This window comes from Hydra vulgaris, chromosome 03 (genome assembly GCF_038396675.1).
Source record: "Hydra vulgaris chromosome 03, alternate assembly HydraT2T_AEP".
In the NCBI taxonomy this organism is placed as follows: Eukaryota; Metazoa; Cnidaria; class Hydrozoa; order Anthoathecata; family Hydridae; genus Hydra; species Hydra vulgaris.
Window position 1 is genome coordinate 16,723,622 of NC_088922.1, and position 8,409 is coordinate 16,732,030.

The following is an 8,409-nucleotide window of genomic DNA, read 5'->3' on the forward strand; positions in this document are numbered from 1 at the left end:
AGTGTATTTTAGAAGTTGCTATATTTGACCTATATTTACAAAAAACTGATTAAGTGTTTCGGCCACTAAGGATTTATTTACAATACAATTGTTATTAACTTTAAGATTTTTCGGAAGTAAATTACCGTATAAACGTTTTTTACCGATTACCTCCTTTATAATTTGCCATGTTTTTTTCGAATCATTTTTGTGTTTAAATAATTGTTCCGAATAGTAATGTTTCTTTGAGCGTTTTAAAACTGATTCATATAGCCGTTTTTTTTTTTTTTTTTTTTTTTTTAGGTGCCCCAAGAAGTCCTAACGGTTTTGTCACAGAGCACCGCGGAAGTGCATTTAACCAGGAAGTTCACGCCTCCTTCCTTTCCGTGACGCGAAAATTTGTCGAGAGCTCATTTCGAACCTGGATCTCCTGCTTATAAATATAGCGCTCTAACCACTGCACCACGGCCGCACAAAACCGTTTATAGGTTTTGTAATTAGTTTCATTTTTAAGAGTTTTTTTTTTAAGAAACTTGTTATATAAACGTTGTTTTTTTTTTGAGGATTTAAGAATGCCCCTCGTGATCCAGGGGTTTAAAAGTGTTTTTGTTTTGATAACTTTAGTAACTTCCGGGAATGCTTTATTATAAAGATTAAGAAATTCAGTTAAAAAGATATCATATGCTTTATCGGCATTTAGATTTAGTTGTAGGGTGTCCCAGTTGACACCAGTAAGAAGTTTATGAAAATTTTTGATGGAAGCGTCGTTTACTAACCGTGTTGTAATTAATTTTTTTCTATCGCTAAGAGCATCATAGTCGATGCATTTTTGCGATAGAATAAAAATAGGGAAGTGATCAGAAATGTCAGATTTAAATATACCTGTCCTTATTTTAATATTTACGAAATCATTTGTAATAATTTGATCTAAAGATGTTGCACTTTCTCTAGTTATTCGCGTTGGTTTATTGATTAGGGGAATATAACTATTTTGAAAAATTGTGTTAAAGAAGTTCTTAATGTTTTTATTTTTGTCGTATTCTAATATATTAAGATTAATGTCACCAACAATATAAACCGATTTATTTAAAGTTGATTTTTTTTTAATTATACTTTTAATGTGATTTTCAAATGCCTTAATACTTCCTGAGGGCGGTCTATATAAAGCATGGATGACGATATTTCTTGAAGTTTTATTAATAATTTCAACACATAAAGATTCATAATCATTAGTGGTTGAACTTAACTGTGGTTTCCTTTTGAATAAAATTGAATTTTTTATGTATATACACAAACCTCCACCTTCCTTATTTGATGCTCTAACTTGATGAATTACTTTATAATTAGGTAATTGAAAATTGGAATTGTTTTCAATGCTTACATCGTTACACCATGTCTCGCTGAGACAAATTACCTGAAATCTAATGTCAATTTTATGTAAAAATTGTTTCAATGACTCAAAATTTTTTTGAATACTTCTAATATTAATGTGAAGCATTGAAAACGAATTATCTTCCATTCCTTTATCAATAATTTTTGAATTTGGGTTATAGTATATCGGGCTAGTATTTTTAATTACTTGACTATCGTTAAAAAAATTATAATCGGGATCCGAATAGTTGTTTAAAATTATTGGCTTTTTCTGTGAATTAAAATTTATATTTGATAAAACAATATTATCAGCCATTTTAAATAAAAAAATAAATCAATATAAATTTAACTAAAAAAAAAAAAAAAAATCATTTAACATGATTTTTTTTTCTAAATTCTTTAACAATGAGCTTATCATATATAACAACAGAATATTTACCGTTTATCCTATGTGTTTTGCTTTCTTCAAGAAGTTTCTTTCTTATTATAGTAGTTTCTAGCGAAAAATCCTCGTTAATATAAATTCCAGAACCTTTTAGTTTGTTGGCGTTTTTTAAAATCTTTACTTTGTCTTTATAATTTAGTAACTTAATTACAATTGTTCTAGACTTTTTAATATCGATAATACCAGTTCTGTGCGCTCTTTCTATGATTACATCTTTTACATTGAGGTTATTTTCAAGAAGGTTTATTGTTTTTACTTCCGTATCATCCCAGTTTTCGTTATCATTTCCTTTGACTCCTTCGATTCAAAGATTGTTTCTCCTTTGACGATCTTCTAGTTGTCTAAATCTATTTTTTTCATTCAAGGTAAGTTTTATAATTTCAATTTATAATAAAATAGTTATTATAAATTTGTATAATCATTCGAACTTAATAAGCTAGTAGATGATTAAGGTTTTTTTGTAGTACCACTGCAACTAATTTTTTTAGTTGTTATTACGTGTGGATTATAGCTTAATAATGCAAAATATAAGGTGCATCTTAAAGTTAATATTTCTATTTTATTTAATGTATTATCTTAATTTTTTCAGGAATAATATTACTCGTTTAATCGATAGTTGGGAGACATTCAAGAAAAGTAAGAATAAAGACTCTAAAGCAGCAGAGAAATCTAGGCAAGAATTCAAAAAGAAGGGGAGCAGGTATTTTGGATTGGTAAAGATAATATTAAGGAAATCTTAAAAAAAAACGAGCCTTGATAAACTTTCATACTATGTTGATATCCAATTTTTAAAAGACCAAAAGTCCAGTCGTCTAATGACTTTGGGGAGCAAAGACATGAGATATAAAACGGTAAATATAGATAAGAAGCCTTTAAAAAGTTGTAATATTAAGCAGTTACCCCAAATAGACGAATCAACTACAGATCTAAAGCTTCTCTCAGATATCAGTGACGTGAGTACAGAATCAGATATTTCTTTTGATTTATCGCAACCCGGCCCAAGTAACGCAAAACAAGAGTTAAGGAAAGGTTTTGTTAAAGATATTGCCATGACATCAGTCTCAAAAAATATTTCATCAAGAGATCTAGTGCATGTATGTACGGATTTAATCGTAAGTTCAGGCGGAAATGTGGCTGATTTTTCAGTGTCTCATTCAACTATTTGGCGAGCTCAAAAAAAATTTATTCGGGAAAATGCTGAACAATATAAGAAAAATGTAAAAATTGCTACCGCTAAAGCTACTTTTCCCATAATAGCACATTTTGATGGAAAAATTATCGAAGACATCACAGAAGGTATAAAATCAAAAAGAGATCGATTTGCGGTCTCGGTAAATATTGATGGTAAAATGAAGCTCCTTGGCATTCCAGCAATTGATCGTGGTACTGGACAAGCTCAATACGATGCTTTAGTTAAAATACTGGATGAGTATGGAATATGTGATGACGTGAAAGGTTTATGTTTTGATACAACAGCTACAAATACAGGAAGACTTTCTGGTACAAATGTCAGGTTTAGTCATAAACAAAACTCAATTCTACTAGAGCTGGCTTGCAGGAGGCATGTTTATGAGTTACATCTAAAACACTTCTGTGAAAGACAGTGCAGTGGAAAAGCTAAATCTCCAGAAAACCTAATGTTTAAACGGTTCCAATTAAACTGGAATGACATTAAAAGTAGCATTGACTCTTCAAAGTTTGTAAAATATGACACGTATATATATATTTACATATGTATATATATATATTTACATATGTATATATATGTATATATATATATATATATATATATTTATATATAAATATGTATATATATATATTTACATTTGTATATATATATATATATATATATATATATATATATATATATATATATATATATATATATATATATATATATATATACTAACCAAGAAAGGTTAAGAAAGTGAGGACGGGGGAAGGGGGTCCTGAAACAGAAAGTAAGGGGACCTAACGCAGCTAAAATTTAAATACAAAAAAATTGAAACTTTGAGTTACTTTTGAGGAAAAGAAAAACGCTCCCTTTGCAACATGCCTCTACGCCAGTGTTTATATATATTTATATTTATCAAGAACCAACTTTGGCTTACTTCCGACTTTCGGTTGTTTATTGTTATTGGGACTATACAACGTTGTTGGGACTATACAACTGCTGAAAGCTTTAAAGCTCTAGCTATTTTGGACAGCAGTAAAAGTTTAGTTGCAAGGTTTTGCATCAAAAAAGTGGGCGGTGTACGTGACCGCTTTTTTGCTCCAAAACTTTGCAACTAAATTTTTACTGCTGTCCAAAATAGCTAGAGCTTTCCCAGTGAAAAAGCGCACATGGGATACGCGTGGATTTTTTCCATATGTAACCCATGTGGGGATTATTATTTTGTCCCATGTGGGTTTCATATGGTAAATCCAACATGGATTCCATATGGTAAATTCCATATGGGATACGCGTGGGTTTTTACCATATGTAACCCATATGGGGATTATTATTTTGTCCCACGTGGGTTTCATATGTTAAATCCCACATGGGTTTTATGTGGTAAATCCTACATGGGATATAGGTGGAAAATACAACATGTTATAGATCTTAAATGCCACATATATTTTAATCCAAATGGTATAAAAGTAGTTAATACCAGATTAATGAAAGTCCGAATACTTCTATGATAATTTTTAAAAAATAGTAAATTTAAATTAATCATTGAAGCTTTCAGAGAGGCTTAACTTAATCTGGTATTTACTACTTTATCCCATTTGGGATTCAAAATGTGTAGCATTTTTGATCTTTTACTTGTGATGTTTTCCACCTATAACCTATGTGGGATTTACCACAAACCATTATAACAAAATTTTATAAAATTAAAAAACGTGTTGCAAAATGAATTTATTTAAAAATAAATACTATTAATAAGTACATTCAAAATAAATATTGAAATATTATTTTTTCTTTTGAGATTTACACACCGGCTTTTGTCGATTGAATTAATTAAATTGCTTCGGCTTGCATAATACCAAGGTTTTTTAGTATCTTCTAACTTTCTTCAAACATTTTCTTAAAAAAATATATATACATAAATATATATATATATATATATATATATATATATATATATATATATATATATATATATATATACAGAGAGAGAGAGAGAGAGAGAGAGAGAGAGAGAGAGAGAGAGAGAGAGAGAGAGAGAGAGAGAGAGAGAGAGAGAGAGAGAGAGAGAGAGAGAGAGAGAGAGAGAGAGAAAGAGAGAGCAATTTTATTAAGGAACCTTATTAGTCTAGCATATTTAATTATTAGCCAGGTTGAAGTCATTAATGACTACAACTTGGCCTTTATATCACAAATAATTATTTCCTATTTTATTACTTACAATGACTAACATATTATGGGTAATTGAACCCATATTATGGGTAATGAGCTTGAACCCATAAAGAGAATCCTGAGAAAAAGTGATTAATAAGGATAAGTCGTTAAACAAAAAAACAAAAAATAAAAACAAAAATGTAAAAACCTACTTTACAATGATGTAGACATTAGGTGCAATAGACACTGGATGCAAAAGTATATTTACTTTTTGGTCACACATAATATAATATTCTGAAACTAACAAAAAACATCTAAATTTCTATTAGTAAATTTATTCTTTGATCAATTTTGAGCATCGTCATTAGTTCTTTTGCGATTCGCACATCCACCTCTGTTTCTTTAATTAATAAAATAGGTGGTTAAAGCTTGCTCAACAGATAGGTTCTCAGCATTACAATGAATTTTTCATACACTTTCTAAAGAAAAATATGACAAATTGATTACTTTTTTTACTTAAATCATAGGGTCATCTATGCATAATGATATCAGATTATGACCCGGTTTATTGAACGCCATCCCCCTATATCAAACTCGGTCAATTTTTTGCCATCTCCCATTGAAAATGATGTCAGTTTTTGTTATCATATTATGATGGTATATATGAATTTTTAATATAATATTAGAAATGCATATACCATCAACTTTTTTCTGGTTTAATTATACATTTATTCTCAACAGTACTCAATTAAAGTAAAAAAATAAGTAAACTGTTCTTTCAGATAAGCAAGCTTATTTATGAATTTAAATTGTTTTTCGATGATACAGTTTTAAGCAGCAAAAGCAAGAAGTTTTTATACCACATTGTTGGTGTAAATACCTCCATTTGTTGGTGTAAAAACCAACAATAGTATTAATTTAAATGTTTTACTCTTTTGTTTAATTCAATTTTTTAATTGACAATTTTTTGGTCTCAAAACATCCCCTCCTCATTGTCAATTATTGTCAAACTTTTCAGCTCACACTGCCCCTCTATCTACTGGGACCATTTATGCATGACCCCATAGACTAAATATTGAAAAGGGTGTTGTCAAAATATGTTAAAAATAAAATTAAGTTACTAATAAAATCATGTTCAACAATGACAAACATTCTTACTGTAGTAAGAATTAGTACTAACTAACAAATTTGAATAAATGAACAAATAAATATAAAATAGTGAAAAAACAATGAACAAATAAGAGCTTTAACTTGAACTTTAACTAAAACTTGAATTTGAATGAATTGGTACTAATTTGTTCAAGCATAACCTTAAAAAATAAGTTTATATAATAAATTATATGTGTAACTAGTTATACATATAATTAATTATCAGTTATAGTATATTACTTTAGATCATATTACTTTGAAAACTGGACCCAGAGGCTTTATTCTCAATAACACTGTGGTACTCCGGATTAAAAATTGAAAAGTTCCTGTAAATATCCTGTTATTGTTCCTCAATGTAGTTTGTAAGTCCCTTAAGTCTTAAGGACCTTATTATATCTAAAGTTAAAAGTTTTAGAGCCTACAAAAAATTACAGAAACCCATATCCCCGCTATTTTTTTCTTTTTAATAAAGAAAATTTCAAACCTGCATTTCTTTGTGGGACACAGCAGTGTCCCATGCATGCATGCTTGATTTTTGAAAACATTTGAACTTGCATCAGGTAATTGTTTGCAGATAATATACTCAAGAACTATTTAGTTCTTGAGTATATTATAGTATAATAGTTATTTGAATATATATTCAAATAACTATTATATTATCCTAATAATATGTCTATTTGCACAAATCTTAATTTAATTTCTATAAAGAAAAATAAACATTATTCGTGGTACTTACATACTTGCTTGCCATTCTCTAAAATAATTATTGTATTTACTTGCCACTCTCTAAAATAATTACTGTAAATACTGTATTTAATATTATTATTACTATTATTGTTATTATTATTTATTATTATTACTTCTTATTATTATCATTATTATTATGCTATAATTTATACCATCATAGGTCTTTCACGTCATCAGTTTATAACTGTTTATAAATGTAACGCACGATTGTATTTATATACAGTTATTATTAAAGTGAAAATATTGATTGGATTTTATTGATTTGTAAAATATATTTACACAATATAAATGTAGCCTCGCCGCAACGCAATGTCGATTTTAAAATTTATCATTTTTTCAGTTTTCAGCTTTCAAATAAATTCCCATGTAAATCCCACAAGAAACCCACGTGGGATTTCCCATGTAAGTAAATACCATATGGTTCCCACATGTAACCCATGTGGGATTACCCACATGGGTTCAAAGTGACAAATTTCCATACGGATACCACATGGGAAAATCCGTCCCACGTAAATCCCATCAATCCCACACGGAACACACGTGAAACCCATGTGGGACGCGGTTTTATATTTCACTGGGTTAAAACTTTCAGCAGTTGTATAGTCCCAATAACGTTGGGATGTTGAAAATTAAAACATTATCAGGGCCAACGACACAGGGGCAGCAAATACCCTTCCCACCCTGACGTTATTTTTTTATAAAGGAAAATATTAAAAAAAAAATCATTGAAAAGAATGTCTTTAAATTTTTTTTAAATTTACTTGTTGTTATTGAGGTAATAAAAGCAAAAGCGCAAATAACAGAGCACCTCAAAAATAAAAAAATTGAAACTGACTAAACATAAAATTATTCTATTTGAAAACAAGTGAGAGCTATTTTTAAGCATTTTATTACATAATTAACTTTTAGCATTCATCATTTAAATTAGGTCTTTTTTTGATTTCAACATAGGCATTGTTTCTCGATTATGCAATTACATTCGTATGTTCAAGTTATCTTCTTTATTTAATTCTTATTCATTAAATGACATTCTAAAAAGCATATTTTATGAAAGTCTTGATTTTTTTGTAAAAGTTTAAAACTAAAACTTATCAATACCATATAAAAAATTAGTATTTTAATTACTTAGTTAATTATACGTGTTTGATTCATAAAACGTAATTAAATATATTTATTATGCCTCGTTTCGTAAGTTTTTTTCCGTTAAAGCTTGGTTTCCAATAGTTGTAGAAATGTCGTACAACAGTTGTACAACAATAATGCTTTATAATGGAAACATTTTCTTGCGTAAGTTGCACAATTTAACGTCGGTTGTACAACAAAATTTATGTTGTAAAACAAAGGTTGCGGAAATAGAATCAAACCAATCTCGGCAACAATTATTGTACAACAATAA

General features: G+C 28.8%; 1 long non-coding RNA gene across 1 annotated transcript; it reads right to left on the reverse strand.

Moving 5' to 3' along the window:
• Positions 1-4,679: 4,679 nt before the first annotated feature.
• On the reverse strand, positions 4,680-7,315 carry LOC136077667 (uncharacterized). Its single transcript, XR_010637168.1, has 3 exons — positions 7,003-7,315; positions 5,330-5,596; positions 4,680-4,862 (listed from the first exon to the last, which is right to left on the reverse strand). It is a non-coding gene; the product is annotated as an uncharacterized LOC136077667 (long non-coding RNA).
• Between the last annotated feature and the right edge of the window lie 1,094 nt (positions 7,316-8,409).